General features: G+C 38.4%; 1 protein-coding gene across 8 annotated transcripts in view; it reads left to right on the top strand.

Annotated features, from left to right (window-relative positions):
- The window catches only part of GREB1L (GREB1 like retinoic acid receptor coactivator), a 268,425-nt gene that overhangs the window by 61,892 nt on the left and 187,351 nt on the right, over positions 1 to 19,182 (top strand). The window contains exon 2 of one of the 8 annotated variants that reach the window (XM_032421403.1): positions 10,502 to 10,599. The exons of the other annotated variants lie outside the window; for them this stretch is intronic. The gene's annotated coding sequence lies outside the window, so the exon portion shown is untranslated. The remainder of the gene's footprint in view (positions 1 to 10,501; positions 10,600 to 19,182) is intronic. 8 annotated transcript variants of the gene reach the window in all.

Genomic DNA, 19,182 nt, shown 5'->3' with positions numbered 1-19,182 from the left:
ATCATCATGTGATGATATTCTGTCAGCCCTGCACTTCATGGTCCTAACAGGAGATATCAGCAATTTACATGAGAGCCACAATTCTCCCTGATATTTCCAGGGATGGTGCAGGGGCTTTGTACCTTATGATGACCTAGTTTGAGCGCTCTGGGTGCCATAGGGGCAGCCAGAAGGAAACTCACTGCACCTTACAAAGGACTAGGACATGTTAGGAAAAAGGTGTGATACACTGTGCAAGGGTTTTGTGGAAACCTGTTACTCTCTGGCCTCTTTTCCTTACTCTATCTCCTGTTCCAAGTGTATCTCAACTCCTTTTTTTTTTTTTTTTGACTTCTCTTGCTCCTTCTCTATGGGTGGGCAAAACACAATCAGTAGTTGAATAGTTTCCTCTAAACCAGAGTCTGGGAATGTCTAGAGACATTTTTGGTTGTCACAACTGAGAGAGTGCTAGTGACATCAGTGGGTAGAGGCCAGGGATGCTGCTAAATAGCCTACCATGTACACACAATGAAGACTTATCTGGCCCAAAACATTCATAGTTCTAAGGTTGAAAAATGCTAATCTAGACCCTGATATGTTCAATAGAAGTTTCTGGGATGATGGAAATGCTCTATACAGTACTCATTACTTTTTGTGTCTACTGAGCACTTGATATATGACTAGTGCAACTGAGGAACTGAATTTTTAATTTAATTTTAATTTAAAGAGTGACACAATACCTAGAGGTTACCATAGACAGTGCAAATCTAGACCAGGGGACCCCTGTCTGAATATGCTGGCTTACAAGTGATGGGCAGAAAAGGGTGGTACCTGAAAGCAGGAGGGTCGGTGAGGGAATTTAGGGGAAGCTGCAAGGGGAGCATCTACCAAGAAGCCCTGCGTCTGAAGGCAGTGTTGGTCCCCTGTGGACAAGACAGAAGAGGTGGAGGGGCCCCGTCATCAGGAAGTTTATTTGAGGCAGAGCCCAGAAAGCTATGTGGTGCCTTGTGTTGAAAGATTAAGCCCCATATTTATTTCAGAATGGACAGAGAGTTGGATAAACTGTCCTGGAGGAAGAAGAAGCTTAAGTTAGTGCATTAAAAGGAATGATACAGAGGGAAGAGAAGATGGTGGGATGAGGAAAGAGGATAAAGAGATGTGAAAGGAGAAAAGGTAGCCAATGCTGGGAGTGGACCTGGAGGAAAAATGTGGCCCAGGTAAGTGAAGGGCAGCTTTGTGGAGGAAAATTAGTTATCAGGTCTCCTCTCCCTCTTCCTTTCCTTCATTTAGCTTCACTAAATTTTTCTTCTCCCCCTCCCCCTCCCCCTCCCCTCCTCCTCCACCTCCTCCTGCCAGGTGTATCATTCAGGGTCCCAGCAGGAAACACATACCATGCTCAGATTGGAATGGTTTGAGTTCATAAAGTGACTAGTTGTGAAGGTGTAGACAGAATGTAGAGCAGCACAGGACCCCAGGCTGGTTACAAAGGTGTGTTCCTACCACTCCTAGACCCCAGGTGCTAGCGGAGGGGGCCACTACTATAACCCAGCACTGTGGAGGACTGAGGATAGGCCTATCTAGCAGGAGCTGCAACCTTCAATGGGGGTTTCAGGCAGTGGTAGGAGATGGGCTGGTAGGAAAACACTCTGACTTCACTCTTCCCCTTCCTTATAATCTCCCTCCCTTCAGGGCCCCCTTAAGTCAACCCTACCAGAAACCAGAGCACAGATAACCTCAGTGGATGTGGTGCATACAGGTCAGCCTCCCAGCCAGAGCAGGGCAGAGATGTGTATAGATGGGATGAAAGGAACAAAAAGGAGATATCCAACACGCTTTGCCTACTCCTTTTTCTTTCAAACTTCTTCCCTTCTCGCTAGCCTTACAGGTAACTTTTTTCTCCCATTGTTATCAGTCTTCTCTTGTTAGCCTCAGTCTGTCCTTTACAGCCAAAACTATTTTAACTCCAGCAAGAACACATGTAGCACTGGTATTATAACTCTTTGGGATGATTTCTCAGTATCTGCTCTGCCTGCCTAGCAGCAGAGACTCAGACTCTCTCACATACCAAAGCCTTGCTGCTTCTGCTCATTTTGAGGTCAGTTTTTCTGTGCTGGAAACAGCCCTGCACCTGGACCCAGTGATGGAATGAATGACAAATGACCACACATCAGTCTCCAAAAGAACTTTCCAGAAGTGTTATGCAATACTTACCTACCAGCAGGTGGCATTAGAGGTCATAAGGACATTAAATGGTGTTGGTTTTCAAATCACTGAGAACTTGAAGTTCTTGACAAAAGAGAAAGGTGAGGGGTACCTGGGTGGCTCAGTTGGTTAAGCCTCTGCCTTCAGCTTAGAGTCCACATCAGGCTCCCTGCTGAGCAGGGAGTCTGCTTCTCCATCTACCCTTCCCCCCTGCTTGTGATTTCTCTCCCTCACTCTCTCAAATAAATAAAATCTTAAAAAAGAGAGAGAGAAAGGTGATATAGCTTTCTAGGGCTGAAGTAAGAAGGCCAAAACTAGGTGGGAAATGGACAGGAGAGATACAAGTGATGTTTCAGAGATGGAAGGTATTATAGGTTCTGGGCACCAAGTTAGACATGGGAGCACTGGAGAAGATGTGAAAGGTAGGGTTCATTTCAGTAGCCCAAATCTGAGTAACTGAGATAACTGTTGTGTCATCAGCTAAGGAAAAGAGAATGAGTAGCAGATTAGCTTGGGAAGTTGTCTAGGGCATATTGAACTTGGAGTGGTGGCAAGACAGTGTATGGAGATGTCATAGGAGCATTTAAAGATGTATGTCTGAAGCAAAAGAGAGCAACTGAGAATAGAGAAGAGGTGTTTAAGGTTGTGGAAATGGGTGAGATCCCTGAAGGACAGAGGACTAGAGACTTCTCAAACTATGATGATATAGGAATCACCCCTGGATATTAAAAATTCTACCCCCTCCAGAGACTTGTAATTCAGTAAGGTTGGGATGATACAGTTGTCTCAGGGATATTCATTTTAAAGAAACACCCTGAGTGATTTGGATGTACTTTGAGAAGCACTATATTTTGGCAGACAGAAGTTTCATAGATCAAATCACGAGAATCACTAGTGTTTTATCAGGCAAGAGGGAAAATGTGAGGAGTAAAGAATAAAAGTTAGGTAAGTAAAAGGAGGTTCTGTGCTGTGCCGTGTTAGCCAAGCCAAAGGTAAGCAGAGTTAGGGTATGAAGAGGGAGGTGGGGTGTGGAAGGAGTATCAAGAATGTAGCAATTACGGGCGCCTGGGTGGCTCAGTCGTTAAGCGTCTGTCTTCGGCTCAGGTCATAATCCCAGGGTCCTGGGATCGAGCCCCGCATCGGGCTCCCTGCTCAGCGGGAAGCCTGCTTCTCCCTCTCCCACTCCCACTGCTTGTGTTCCCTCTCTCTCTGTGTCTCTCTCTCTCAAATAAATAAATAAAATCTTAAAAATGTAGCAATTAACAATGTTAAGTGCTGTGGAGCAGAGGTTCCCATTTTTTCTGGTCTTAGGAACTCTTTACATTCTTAAACATTATTGAGGACTCCAGAGAATTTTTTTTTTTAAAGATTTTATTTATTTATTTAATTGACAGAGAGAGAGAGAGAGAGAGAGAGAGACAGCGTGAGAGGGAACACAAGCAAGCGAAGTGGGAGAGGGAGAAGCAGGCTTCCCACGGAGCAGGGAGCCCGATGCGGGGCTTGATCCCAGGACCCTGGGATCATGACCTGAGCCGAAGGCAGTCGCCCGACCAACTGAGCCACCCAGGAGCCCCAAGGACTCCAGAGAATTTTTAAGTGAGTTATATCCAGTGGTGTGCTGGTAAAGCATTTCTCCAAAACAAAAGCTCTGATTTATGGGTTTGCCAATCTCTGTGGTGTAAACTACCAGCAGGGACTATTTCAGGCTATGGACAGCTCTCTGAAAACTGGCAGGAGCCAGCTCTAACACACCACTGTATATCTATTGATATTTACCGTAATGATATCTAAAACTAAAATTATTTTAAATTTTTATTTAAATTCTAGTTAGTTAACATACAGTGCAATATTGGTTTCAGGAGTAGAAGGGCCCTCCTTAATACCCATCACCCATCTAGCCCATCCTCCACACCTCCCCTCCATCAACCCTCAAAAACTAAGATTTAAAACTACCTATTTCATTTGAAAATAACAGTAATCATTTATTATATGTTAACACAAATAACATAATTTTATGAAAAACAAGTCTTCCAAAACAAAAAATTTAATGACAGGAACATCGTTTTACATTTTTTACAAATAGAGAACAACTGGGTTCTCATATCTGCTTCTGCATCAATCTGTTGCATTATCATATGTCAGGTTGCCTCTGGAAAATGCCATAGTATACAGGAGGAAATGAATAAAAAAAAATAAATTCCATCTTAGTATTATTTGAAACAGTTTTGATCTTGCAGACACCCTGAAAGGATCACAGATACCCCCAGGGGTGCCTATATCATTCTTTGAGCACTATTGCTCTATAGGAGTGAGCCCCCAAATTTTATTGATTGCATATAATATTAATAAGAGCTTAAGTAATTATTCCCCACTCTATTGATATGTTAGACACATTGTAAAAAAATACACATAATACAAATTTTAAGGTTAAGGTTAAAAACATTAATAAAAGCACCCCAAGTATTGTCTTGCATAGTGTACATCTTGTTAGAGACCCAGTGTTGTGGAGGATGAAGATGAACATAAGGCCTTGGGGTTTGGTAAGTAGGGGGTGGGTCTGTATTGTCCAATTTTGAGAAAGCAATATCCATAAATTGGTAAATATATAAGTAATGTTTACAAGAAGTGGAGACAAACTGCTCTGATGCTTGGTGAGGGACAAAAGGACAATAATTAATTTCCTTGGTCAGGCAAGGACAAGACAGAAGGGACATTTGAAGCCCTTGAAAAGAATGGAATAATCAAGACCCTTTAGAAAAGCCAATTAGCAATGCAAGTGTTAGTTATCTTTGACTTCTCTCACAAGAGCAAAATAAACAAAATAAAGTCCTTGGCACATACTTTGGAGATATTCTGAGGACTGTTTTTCTAACAGAATCGGGCAATACAAATAGTTAACAGTTGCATAGAGCTTTGTTTATTTTAAGTAGGTCAGAACAAGTCATTCTAATGGTTTTGAATTGGCATGAACAGGCAGGACTGGCCTCTCCTCTTGCAGATAGTTACTCCTCTTTGCACATGAGCATATTTCTGCAAATGAGCCATTGGAGATAATCCTCAGGAAAATGATAAATTATGCCCAAAGTGGCACCCATCCACCTGCCTGCTAAATATTTCTTTCCCTCCTCCAGGCACATATGCTGCTCAACACGGGAACTTTATTCTAAAGGCATTATTATGCTCAGCTAGATACCACTAATCCCAGGAAAGGGCTCAGCTAATAACATGTTAAGATGTCAAGCATGTGGAGGCATATCCATTTTTGCTGGCTACTCAGTGGGAGAGAAGATTTCAATAGCCAAAGGAAGACATCTCTATAAGTAGAATTTTAGTGACTGTGAAAGAAAAGCAGGAGCCAGGCAGATAATTGCCAAACCAAGCCATGGAAACAAGTGTCAAGCCCACCAACTCTGAGAAATCTGTTTCAGAGGCTTTAACCTATATTGTAAATTATGATGACAACTATAAAAATGTATTTTATTTAGCACTGACTAAATGCCCATAACTGTTATGCCCATTATGTATTACTTCCTTTAGTCCATGAAAGAACCCAGCGAAGTAAGTGGTATTATCAACATTTTGCAGAGGATGAGGCTCTGAGAAGTGGAGAAACTTACACGAGGTTGCCTAGCTCATAAGAGGCAGAGGAGGAGCACAAATCCACAAAGAATCTTCTCTTTTACCCCGATGATATAGGATAGCCATACCAGTGATGATCTAAGACAACAGAGCAATCAAGACATTTGCTTTTGGTTTGTAGTTTTCTAGTGTAATTTTATAACAGATTAATTGTGCCAAGAAGAAGTGAGAAAGTATCTGGGTTGTAAATAATTTCTCCTCCCTTTTATCTTTCCACTAAAACTCCAAAAAAACATCCCTCAAACTTGGATTCAAACCACATTTCTTAAAATCCTCTGAAATAGTTGGCTCAGGTTTATGTCCTCTCCCAAAGCCAATTACTCTGTTACTGTCCCATCTTTATGGAGAGTAAAGCAATAGTAATGACTTATTTCTTGTTTTCCTCACTACACACATGTGGGCTTTGTCTCATAAATAGGAGTTTTAATTTTTAGGTAAACAAAGAGCCATATATCAATCTCTTGCTCATCCTGGTGTCAAAAAGTGGGCAATTCTTTTCCCTGATTGGCTAAAGCAGAAATATCAAGGAAATTTCTGTAGGAGGGATTACTTGATACATAGGAATTATTTGTTTTGCATGCTCTTCCTACATCTGCCATCAGTGATTTTTCACCAAGCGAGCCTAATTATTTGGTTCAGTCTCCAAGCTGCTTTAGCAAAGGTGCTTCTACTCTGCCACAGTTTCTTTATAATACTTGCTTTTTACACGACCCATTTTTAGAATCTCAGAAGTGACAGGAGATGGTATAGGAAGATTGGAACAATCTTGTTCACTTTGTGAAAACCTGGACACACATTTGGAAAACAAATAAGCTCTTTGAGGCCCAAAACAATGAATTAGTCTCCTGTGAACCTGGCAAAAGAACTCCTTGACATATAGTAGGCACATTTATCAACTTCTTGAGGACAAAAATGATTAATTTTCTTTCCGTGAGCTCTCAGCACCTGGTACAAGGTCTGCTTGACACATAGTAGGCACCTGATAAATGTAGGCACCTGATAAGCAGAGGAAGTATGAGCTGCTTGATCAAATGTCCACAGGAATACCACAGCAAACCTGCTGAGGCCAGGGCATTTGATTTGTGAAATGGGGGAGAACCTATTGTAAATTTATGACTACTCTAATCTAATTTCCTGTTTCATGGTTTGTATTCTGTGATAATTGTAGATCAAAATTGGCAAACTTTTTCTCTAAAGGGCCAGATAGTAAATATTTCAGGAGTTGTGTGCCAGCCATATGTGGTGTCTGTTGCAGTTACTCTGCACTCCCATTGTAGTCTGAAAGCAGATGTACACAATATGAAAATGAATGAGCATGGCTGTGTTCCAATGAAACTTTATTTACAAAAATATGCAGTAGGTTGGGATTGGTCTAAGGGCCATGGTTTGCCTGTTCCTGATTTTAGGGATTGAAAGTTAATGGATTTTTTAAAAGCATATCAAAAAATACTAGGATGGGTTAGCCTGGTGATGGGTATTGAGGAGGGCACGTTCTGCATGGAGCACTGGGTGTTATGCACAAACAATGAATCATGGAACACTATATCTAAAACTAATGATGTAATGTATGGGGATTAACATAACAATAAAAAAATTTAAAAAAACATAAAAAAAAGCATATCAAAAAATACTTAGTGGATGTTAACTAGACTTAATGTGGTGATCATTTTGCAATATATACAAATATTGAATTATTATGTTGTACACCTGAAACTAATATAATGTTATATATCATTTATACCTCAAGTTAAAAAAAAAGAGAGATTTTGTGAGTCAGCTTCCTATCTTGAAACAAAATGACCATATATAAAAGTCATTAAAAGGAGACATGGCCTCTGTAATCATTAATATAGATCAGTGGGCTTGGCATGTAGGTAGAAGGTAGAGAGGTAGGGGTTGCATTCAGTGAGATCTCCCATTAATCTAACCATTAGTTTAAGAGGTTGGTTTTTAAGAGTCTATACGCTTTGACTCACTAATTTTTCTCCCCAGAGTATATCATAAGAAGTAATCAGCAATTATGGTAAATATTTATGTACAGATTTTTTTTTTAAAGATTTTATTTATTTGACAGAGAGAGACGCAATGAGAGAGGGAACACAAGCAGGGGGAGTGGGAGAGGGAGAAGCAGGCTTCCCGCTGAGCAGGGAGCCTGATGCGGGGCTCGATCCCAGGACCCTGGGATCATGACCTGAGCCGAAGGCAGACATTTAACGCCTGAGCCACCCAGGCGCCCCTATGTACAGATGTTTAACATATATCATTTAAAAATTTATAGGAACCATTTAAGTGTTCAGAAGAATGGTTAGGTATATTATGATATATCCACATGCAAAAATATGTACGTTACCAGCTTCTTGCCATATTTTTGGGTCCCAGGGCAAGAGGACAAATAGAGGCTTACATAACATGTCTAAATATTTTAAAGTTTTAAATCAAGCTAACAGACTCATAGAGTCTGTTTCATCCTCCTACTTTGACAAATTTACCTTCTAAATGGCCTGGAAGGCCAGATTTAAATTTAGAATTCTCAGATTCTTTGAATCCCATACTGGAATGTGATGGCATGGGGAGAGCCAGCCCCCTACTCCTTCTAGCTCTGTTTCAGTTGCACCAAGAGGAGTCTTACACATGGTTGTGAGGACACGCAACTCTCTTGCCCAAAGTCCATCAACACCCTTGGACCACTTGGCCACTCCTGGTCTCGGTGCACAGTGCTGTGCCCTCGGCCCTCAGGGGATAAGACTGGAGAAAAGGTCTAGGTGGGGCCTTTTGGTCATGGAATTCCAGGATTCTGAGTATCTTGAGAATGTTCTAGAAGGATGACACAGACTCTGTGTGGATACATCCTCCTTTCCATATGTACCTCCATTCTCATGGCAAGGGGTATAGTGAAATGAGGGCCTGAGCAGGGCTGCTGGAAAACACTGGGTCCTGGGCAACCTGGTATAAGGGCAGTGCTGCCCATTATAATGTTTAATAAAAGGTTTTAATAACATGAGAAATGTTTTCACTATGATTTTATGTGAAAGAGGTTTAATATTGAATATTCGGACTAATCTCAATTATGTGGAGAAAATGTATACAAAAAGAACTAGAAGAGAAAAGCAGAACTAGAAAGAAACATGCTGAAGTGTTAAATGTAATTGTCTCTGAGTGCTGAGATTAGGGTGATTTTTTTTAAGGTATTGAACTTTCTCTCTACTCGCCATATTTCCTATGAAGAGCATATGTTGCATTGATAACCAAGAGAAAATGACTTATAAAACACTTCCTAGGGGCGCCTGGGTGGCTCGGTCCATTAAGCGTCTGCCTTCAGCTCAGGTCATGATCCCAGGGTCCTGGGATCGAGCCCCGCATCGGGCTCCCTGCTCGGCAGGAAGCCTGCTTCTCCCTCTCCCATTCCCCCTGCTTGTGTTCCCTCTCTTGCTGTCTCTCTCTCTGTCAAATAAATAAATAAAATCTTTAAAAAAAAAAAAAAAAAACACTTCCTAAAATTTAGACCTAGACTCTTAATAAATGCAGGGGAGTACTACAGTAATTGGTTTTTCTTTATCATAGCTCTGAGGAGGCTGGAAAAGCTTATTTTTCTCTCTCCTTTGACCCTTAAAATAGCATTTATTGCCTTTCTTTGGTTTGGATCTCATCCTGACTTTTTACTAGCTGTGTAACATTAGGGAAATCTTTCACCGTCTTTTTTTTTTTTTTTTTTCTTCTTTTTCTTCTTTCACCATCTTTAAAACTCAAGTTCCTTTTTAGGAAAATGGAGATAATAATACCTATATCATAACACGTTTGTGGGGAGTCATGGTAATAGCATATGAGGAGGACTTGGGGTGCAGGAGGACACTGGTGCTGCTTTGCTATCCCTACCATCCCCCGTTCTATGACGTGTGAGCTAGGGATAGAGCAGAAATAGAATAGCTCTCTCAGGACATTTCCAAATTAACAGGAAAGATAACACATAAAGCTTGTAATGATCAGCTAGAGAACAGTATTCAAACAAAATCTAAGTACAAATAGTGAAATAAAGGTGGTTGTGACTGGTGGTGGTGGAGCCCATCGGCAATTCATTTTTTTCTCGGTCTGGTGAGAGTTTCACCAAAAAAAAATTATGTTTATACATCTGTGTTAAGGTAACTTAAACCAGATTTAAACCCAGAACTCCTTAGAGACTATGGCTGGAGTTTCCATGATCTTGGATACATTTGTTAACTAGATAGAAGGGCACACATAATAGAGACATCTCTTCAAAATTCATTTGGAGGCTGGATGGAGGATGTAGCTATTAATTTTACTGTAGAGCAAGTTCCTATCTATAGTCTGCTTATTGCAGTAAACCAGGGAAACATGTATTTGTGACAAGCAAAAAACAAATCTACCTCTTTTTTAGCACTTGTGTTATTGAAGTCATCAGCAAAACTAGGGCATGAACAATTTCCTTTTGTTCCAGTCTTTGTCTAAGTGATGGAAGAGAGGTCTGGCTCAAATTATAGAAAATCAGAAAAGGTGAAATATTATGTTTAGAACACTCTTAAGATGATAGCTGAAATTTGTCTCCCAGATCTTTTTGTCTCTGCCAAATAGCAGTGGTTCATTTTGATGGTGGCTGAAGAGATGAAGCCAGTATTAATGGATAGAACACCAGGCACTGATATTATTATTCCTGCTTTATCCACAGGCTCTTGTGCTCTTGGGACTTTCTGAGCTTGCTTTCTCCCATATTTACTGGCAGTAATAACCACCTCTTGCTACTGGGCTCTTGTAAAAGATAGTAAGGTAATGTTTCCAGAACTTGTTTTAAGTTGTTGAAAAGAGGGTACCTATAGAAGTACAGTTGTGCTGCCATTATTGTTACCATCACTTATTATTAATGACTTTTTAAAAATTGATCTTATTACTATTTCTTACCAACTAGATTTAAGTTTGTTGAAATAGGCACCTTCTTTCCTAATACATTTTAAAATTCTCCTATCCCAAGTTATATAATGTTTAAAAAATAATCGCAAACTCATTTTACAATAATTTTGTAATAGTAAAACAAATATCAGTTTATTGAGTGTATTTCATGGGACTTAGGACTATGATCTCATACTCCTACTCCAGTGAAAAGCACTGAGCAGACCTGGAGGCAGTTGAGGCTTGGCTTTTTATATCTGAGTATCCTTGGATATCCTTTTTATATCTGACCATCCTTAGCTCTGCTGATCTGTTTCCTCATATAGAAAATGAGATTAAATCATGTCTCCCAAGATTAGTGTTAGGGGCTAAATGAGATGATACTCGTGAAAATAACCATTTCAGAACTTAATATGTAGTAAGTATTCAACAAATGTCTAGAGAATCTAAATCTGTTTGATCAGGCCACAGTAAAAGAAGGAAGTTAAGGGTAAAACAACAAGTAATAGTGGACTAGTCCTTAAATTCAGATGAAGACTCCATGGCCCATAGGGAGACTTATGGGTTTTTTGCTTTTGTTTTTTCCCAAGATCTAGACAGCTAATGACCTTAAAAACTCTACCTGTCCTTTCAACATTCTGTTAATTGTGTGCCTCTTAAAAGCTGGTCCAGATTCTTCCAAAGAACTAGTGTGGCCTTGACTATAAGACACACGTGTATGGGTAAAAGCCAGTTATAATCAGTCTCCATCTTCCAATATCTAAAATTTAAAAAACTCAAAATAATGTAAATCTAATGCACATGAAACTCAGATACTTTTTTTGAGCATATTCTGTTTTCTACCTTCATGAAGAAGGAATAAATGATAAGTTAATATGCCAATACCAGAGATTTACAGAAGACATACCAAAAACAATAAATATGTGAGATGTGTCAGATTCAGAATATAGTGATAATGCTTTCAGCCTTGTAGGAGGAACCAGGGTTCTCCATCCCATATGTAAAACATGCTTTCCAGATGCCCATGACAGCACACTGATAGATGAATGAATGGTCTTGGCTGTTATCTAGTAATCCGGGCATTTCTCCTTCCAGGAGTTATATATGTTTGTTCCCAAACATGTATTTGTCAGTTGTTATTGTGTACGATTTAATTAGACATTAAATAACTAATAAAATATAAATTAAAAAAACAAAGGTAGTTATTATTTATGTGAAAACTAGGTTCAACAGTTTGGAACTGACATGACAAAGGTGAGTTGCCAAAAACAATTCCTGTTCAAACAGGTGTGGCAAAAGTACTGTGAAAGATATTTATAGGGAGAATCATAAAAATCTAGAAGTATTCTAGACTTACATTGTTTCATAAGTGTATTTAAATTATTTCACTCTAAACAGATGGAAACTGGAAATTATAGATAATGCATTAAGGTTCATCAGAAGAACCTACAAACAGTTGACTCATACCCAAAGTAAAAGCCCTTTCCTTTCATTCAAAGATTGGCAAATGAATTCACATTTGAGTTAAATGTATAAATGGATCTTTGCATGTGTGTGAAAGAGAGTTATTCTATTATAAGCTCTACCATCTACATTTAATTATGTTGATAAATGATATTAGGAAATTATGCCTTAAGGCCCAATAATCTTATATTGTATCTTCAGAATTAACATACAGAAGTTGAGTTATTAGATAGTTTTAGAGTTAGAATAATTTATCGGGTAGGATTTCCAGTTCTAGTTACAGAGGAAAGTTAGTATTTTTTCCCTTCTTTTCTTGAAAATGGCAACTAGGAGGAAAAAATCCCAACTTGGACAAACCTAGAAGACACCTGAAACCCCGAACTGTAATGCATGAGAAAGCACTGCCAAATACAATGAAGGTAAAACTAGGGTATAAGTAGATGCTTAGAGAGAAAGGCCCTACAGCTGCAGATCTGAAACAAAGCTGGCAGAACAGTTAATTATGTGGGACACTGTTGTAGGCGAAACCAATAATTCTTCGGAACAATGAGAATGGCTATGCAAGCTGATGCAGGAGCTTCTCTGGAGCTGGTTTGGCTAAAGAAATAAAAGTAGTCAAGGCCAAATAAGGAATGACCAAGGAAATAATATTTGTACAAAGTAGTCTGTGAGTGAGGCAAAATAAAGAAAAAGGACACTATTTTTTTAAAACATTTTATTTATTTATTTGACAGAGAGAGAGAGAGAGCACGAGCAGGTAGAGCAGCAAGCAGAGGGAGAAGCAGGCTCCCCGCTTGAGCAGAGAGCCCCATGTGGGACTCGATCCCAAGACCCTGGGATCATGACCTGAGTCAAAGGCATCCGGTTAACCAACTGAGCCACCCAGGCGCCCCAAAAGGACACTATTTTGAACAGGCCTTAACTACTACTCTCTTCTGATTGAGAAGTTAAAGCTAAAATAATTCACACACACAATGTCATGTCAAAGAGTAAATTTCTGTAGCTTAAAACATGGTTCTAGTTTTTTTCCCACATGAATTTGCTATGAACTAGGGTCCTAGAAGAACTCACCTCATTCAGGAATGAATAATAATCAAAAAGGAAACTGCATAGAATATGTACATAGTTATAACCAGAAAAAAGGGGAAAAAATGATAGATGGAGAACACTGGGACAATAAAAAAATGTTGCCACAGATGAACATACAGAAATTGTTACCAAGCAACCCATACATTAAATATATATACATATTTATTTAATATTACAATCACTGCTAAAAAACAAGTGTTTCAGCAAAGATACAAGAGCTCAGGGACTTTATAGCAAGTCAGCAGAAGGATGAATATGGTAAAACTCAGCAAAGAAGCAGAGGAGAAAAATAAAACTATTTTAGCAACAAAGGCCTTGGCAGTAACACAAAAAAGAGAGAGACATTCTTTTTGTTGTTGTTGTTCCTTTCCTTTTTTTTTAAATAGATGCACATTTTTAAAATTTAAATTCAATTAATTAACATATAATATATTATTAGTTTCAGAGGTGGAAGTCAGTAATTCATCACTCTTATATAATACCCAATGCTCATTACATCACATGCCCTCCTTAATGTCCCTCACCCAGTTACCCCCTCCCCCCACCCCTCTCCCCTCCAGCGTCCCTCAGTTTGTTTCCTATGATTAAGAGTCTCTTATGGTTTGTCTCCCTCTCTGATTTCATCTTATTTTTCCTTCCCTTCCTCTATGATCCTCTGTTTTGTTTCTTAAATTCCACATGAGTGAAATCATATGATAATTGTCTTTCTCTGAATGACTTATTTCACTTAGCATAATACCCTCTGGTTCCATCCACATCATTGCAAATGGCAAGATTTCATTCTTTTTGATTTATATATATACAATGGAGTATATATACACACCACATCTTCTTTATCAATTCATCTGTTGATGGACATCTGGGCTCTTTCCATATTTTGGCTATTGTGGACACTGCTGCTATAAACATTGGGGTGCATGTACTCCTTCTAATCACTATGTTTATATCCTTTGGATAAATACCTAATAGTGCAACTGCTGAGTTGTAGGGTAGCTATATTTTTAAGTTTTGGGGTTTTTTTAAGAATTTATTTATTTATTTGACCGAGAGAGACACAGCGAGAGAGGGAACACAAGCAGGGGGAGTGGGAGAGGGAGAAGCAGGCTTCCCGCTGAGCAGGGAGCCATCCCAGGATCCCAGGTTCATGACCTGAGCTGAAGGCAGACGCTTAATGACTGAGCCACCCAGGTGCCCCTATTTTTAAGTTTTTGAGGGGCCTCCATACTGTCTTCCACAATGGCTGCTCTAGTTTGCATTCCCACTAGCAGTGTAAGAGGGTGCTCCTTTCTCCACATCTGTTGTTTCCTGAGTTGTTAATTTTAGCCATAATAGATATTTTTAAACACGTAAGAATGCAGGAATATAGTTCCTAAGAGTCTTTTGTGAATATTGAACAAACTGTCACAAGATCAACTGGAGGATCACATTGAATCCATAAAATTGTGGAAAAAAGACTTTAAAATATTTGGGAAAATAATAAATTTTAAAAACTAACAAATTCAGGGGAAATGGGGAAAGAATGCGGTATATGACTGAAAACACTGAAATCCTCATCTTTTATAGCCAGTGGTCAAAAGATGTAATTTAGGGGCACCTGGCTGGCTCAGTCAGTTAAGTTTCTGCCTTTGGCTCAAGTCATGATCCCAGGATCCTGGGATTGAGCCCCGTGTTGGGCTCCTGCTAAGCAGGGAGCCTGCTTCTCCTCCCTCTGCCTCTCCCACCCCCCACTTGTGCTCTCTTTGTCTCTCTCTCAAATAAGTAAATAAAATCTTTAAAAAAAAAAAAAGATTTAATTTAAAGCTGGTAAAGCTGATAAATCAATAATAAGTATAATTAAAGCGATGAAGGTAAAAATTCAGAAAAATATTAAAATAAAATCAGATAGAAGGGTAAATGGTGGGAATAAAGAAGTAGACATGTACTAAACTTGTCATTATTCAGTTTGGAGTCAATAGATAACATATAAAGAAAATAGAAGATTAAATGTAATCAATAATGTTATAAATTAGCAAACACAAAAAACACTTTAAAATTACCAAAAGAGGGGCACCTGGGTGGCTCAGTTGTTAAGCGTCTGCCTTCGGCTCAGGTCATGGTCCCAGGGTCCTGGGATCGAGCCCTGTATCGGGCTCCCTGCTCCACAGGAAGCCTGCTTCTCCCTCTCCCACTCCCCCTGCTTGTGTTCCTGCTCTCTCTATCTCTCTCTCTGTCAAATAAATAAATAAAAAATCTTAAAAAAATAAAATAAAATTACCAAAAGAAACATACACATGCACAGAAAGCAAATATAGCTCACATCATAAAAGATTATTTTTAAAAGAAAGAAGCAATAAAAACAAAGCATAATGTAAAATATAATTTAAGCTTAAGAGTAAACATATCTATCATGTAATTAATTCATTCAGGAACCATTTAAGCTCTTACTATGTGTCAGGCATTGCTCTAAGTATTGATCCATTTAGTCCTCATGATAGCTATTCATTCAGGGAACTGTTGTTATCCACATTTTATAGATGAGAAAATAGAGCACAGCAAGGAATAGTGACTGCTTCCTATCTCACAACTTGCAAGTGAAGTAAATAGGATTAGCATCCAGGTAGTTAAGAACCTGGGTTCTTAACCATTGTACAGCAGAGCCCTAGATACAGTTAAGGCAGCATACAGAAAAACATTTATTGTCTAAAATGTTTATATTACTAAACAAAACAGAATAAAAATAAGTGAATTGAGCAGTCAGCCAAAGTTAGAACAACAAAATAAATCCAAGGAAAGCATAACAAAGCACAATAAAAGTAGAAACAGAAATAAATAAAACACACAAAAAATGGCAACACTAATAAAGTAATGCAGGAACTTGATTTTGTTGGGGGGGGGAGAAAAATAGAGTACAAAAAGAGGAAGAAAGCATAAACCACAAAAATAAATACTAATGAGGAAACAATCATACACAAAAAAGAGCTGGTTAAAAGAATCCTAGGAGGGGCACCTGGGTGGCTCAGTTGGTTTAGCATCTGCCTTCAGCTCAGGTCATGGTCCCAAGGTCCTGGGATCGAGCCCCGCATCGGGCTCCCTGCTCGGCAGAAAGCTTGCTTCTCCCTCTCCCTCTACCTGCCGCTCTGTCTGCCTGGGCTCTCTCTGTCAAATGAATAAATAAAATCTTAAAAAAAAAAAATCTTAAGAGACAATATTGATAAACTATACAAAGAAATTTTAGACTGTAATGGAATAGTTAACTCTATAGGCAGATAGAATTATCAAAACTGACCTCAGAAGACCAAAAGAATCTAAACTCTCCAATCACAGTAAAAAGAGAAAATTGTTGGAGAGCTACTCTCCAAAAGAGCACCAATCCCAGATGTTTCCATGGGGCGATTCCACTAACCTTCTAAGAAAGGAAAGCTTTAAAATTTTTTATGATGCTATCATGACAGTGGTATTAAAACCCAGCAAAGATAGCACAAAATGGACAACTACAGATAATTCAAAAGCATTCTAAAATAATGATATACTATTACCAAGTGAGGTTTATTCTAAGAATTCTAGAATTGCTCAAATAGTTTTCTGCATTAATGAAAAAGCATATAAGTATCTTCATAGATATTGAAAAGGTGCTTTGTAAATTCAACATCTGCCCTTGGTTAAAAACTCCTAAAAAAATAACAAGAGATGGATACTTCCGTTGTGTAATACATTTTTCCTTTTTGCATGGTACACTATGTGTCCAACCCCATACCAGAATCATGCTAAATGGGGAAATACTAGAAGCATTCAAAATAAGGATGCTCACTATTACCAACTTAATTTATCATCATTATGGGCTACTAGAAAATGCGTTAGAAAAGAGAAAGGGATTAAAAATTTTTAATTTAAAAAGAGGAGTTGACTTTATCATTTTGCAAATGATGTGATTACCTCATAAACTCATGAGAATCAACTGAAAAGCTATTATAAACAATAAAAGAATTCAGAAAGTGGCTGGGTATATGATTATATGTGAATATAAGTAGTGTCTGTACGTACAAACAGCTAAGTAGGTGATATACTAGAAAAAAAGATGCCATTTAGCAGAAAAAAGGGAAAAAACAAATTAAAAATCTTGATATTAAACATGGAGAGAATCATGATCTACATCAGTTTTCTCAACTGAGGCCGATTTTGAACTGCCAGGGGACATCTGGCAATATCTAGAGACATTTTTGATTCTCCAGTGTCAATAATGCTGAGGTTGAGAAGGCCTGATCTAGGTGAAGAAAACTTTAAAATGCTACTTAGGACCACAGAGGAAGACTAATCCTTCTTAGATAAGAAGCTCCAAAATAATAAGATATATAAATTTTTCCTAAATTAACATACAAATTTAATGAGATAGCAGTAAAAATAACAAAATGATTTTTTTGAACCAGATAAACTGATTCTAAAGCTCATATATAAAATTAAACAAGAAATTCAAGAAGATTCTAAATAAGAACAGTAGTGTTATGGAGAATGATCTGTCAGATATTAACAAAAATAACATTGAAGTCATTATAAGAGACCCAAATACCTACTGGAATTTAAGGTATAATAAAGGAGACCTTTCAAATCAGAGGAAAAAAGATGCATTATTCAGCAAATGGGCTTAAGTTAATCAGATGCAATTGGAAAACAAAATTATCCATGTTCCATATCTTATAATAAAATAAATTACAAATGAATTAAATATTAAAGTATAGGGGCGCCTGGGTGGCTCAGTGGTTAAGCATCTGCCTTCAGCTCAGGTCATGATCCCAGAGTCCTGGGATCGAGCCCTGCATCGGATTCCCAGCTCCGCGGGAAGCCTGCTTCTCCCACTCCCCCTGCTTGTGTTCCCTCTCTCGCTGTGTCTCTCTCTGTCAAATAAATGAATAAATAGGGCGCCTGGGTGGCTCCATCGGTGAAGCATCTGCGTTCGGCTCAGGTCATGATCCCGGGGTCCTGGGATCGAGTCCCGCATCGGGCTCCCTGCTCAGCTGGGAGTCTGCTTCTCCCTCTGCCTCGCCCCTTCCTGCCAGCCCCCTCCCCCGCTTGCTCTTGCGCATGTGCTCTCTCTCTCTCAAATAAAATCTTAAAAAAAAACACAACGATTTAATGTAAGTTACTAAAGCCTAAACTATTAAAATAAATAAATAAATAAATAAATAAAAATCTTTTTAAAAATAAAATAAATAAATATTAAAGTATAAAAAGTATAGTAGTAAACATGGGATTTTTTTCTTGTTTTCCATGGGCTTTTTTTCTTAATTTAATCTGTTAGGAATGATTTTTTAGTTTGGCAATAAAAGATTGATAAATTCAACTACATAGAAATAAAAATTGTATAACAGTATAGCTGAAAGTCGAAAAAAATGATAAACTGGAAAAATATTTGTAACTCCTATCACGGACAAAATGGCCAGTTCCCTGACTTTGTGAAGGGTGCTTCTGCATCAACCAGCAAAAATGGGTGAAGAATATGAACAGGTATTTCACAGAAAGGAGTTTAAATGGATCTTAAACTTGAGAGGATGCCTAACCTCATTCATACTAAGAGAAATAATTGAGTTAAAACTCCACAAGCTACTATTCTTCCAATTTGTTTTTCCATTTCTTTCTCCAATGAAATAATGCTGTTTTTGCAATTCAATTTTTAATTAAATAATCAAAGATATAAAAGCTATGAATCTGTGGGTAAACATAGGGTGAAACAGGCTCTTTTATACATTGTTGGTAGAAATTAATTTCATGAAGGGCAATTTGACGATATCTATCAAAATTTTAAATCCACATACACAGCAATTCCATTGATAGGAATTTATCCTACTGAGATACATATTTGGGATAGTGATACGCACAATTAATCGTGGCAGACATTCTTCGTAATAGCCAAAGACTGAATACTCACTACTGAAATGG

This window comes from Phoca vitulina, unplaced genomic scaffold, assembly GCF_004348235.1.
Source record: "Phoca vitulina isolate PV1807 unplaced genomic scaffold, GSC_HSeal_1.0 scaffold24, whole genome shotgun sequence".
NCBI classification, from domain to species: domain Eukaryota; kingdom Metazoa; phylum Chordata; class Mammalia; order Carnivora; family Phocidae; genus Phoca; species Phoca vitulina.
This window is presented reverse-complemented; position numbering and strand designations above follow the sequence as displayed.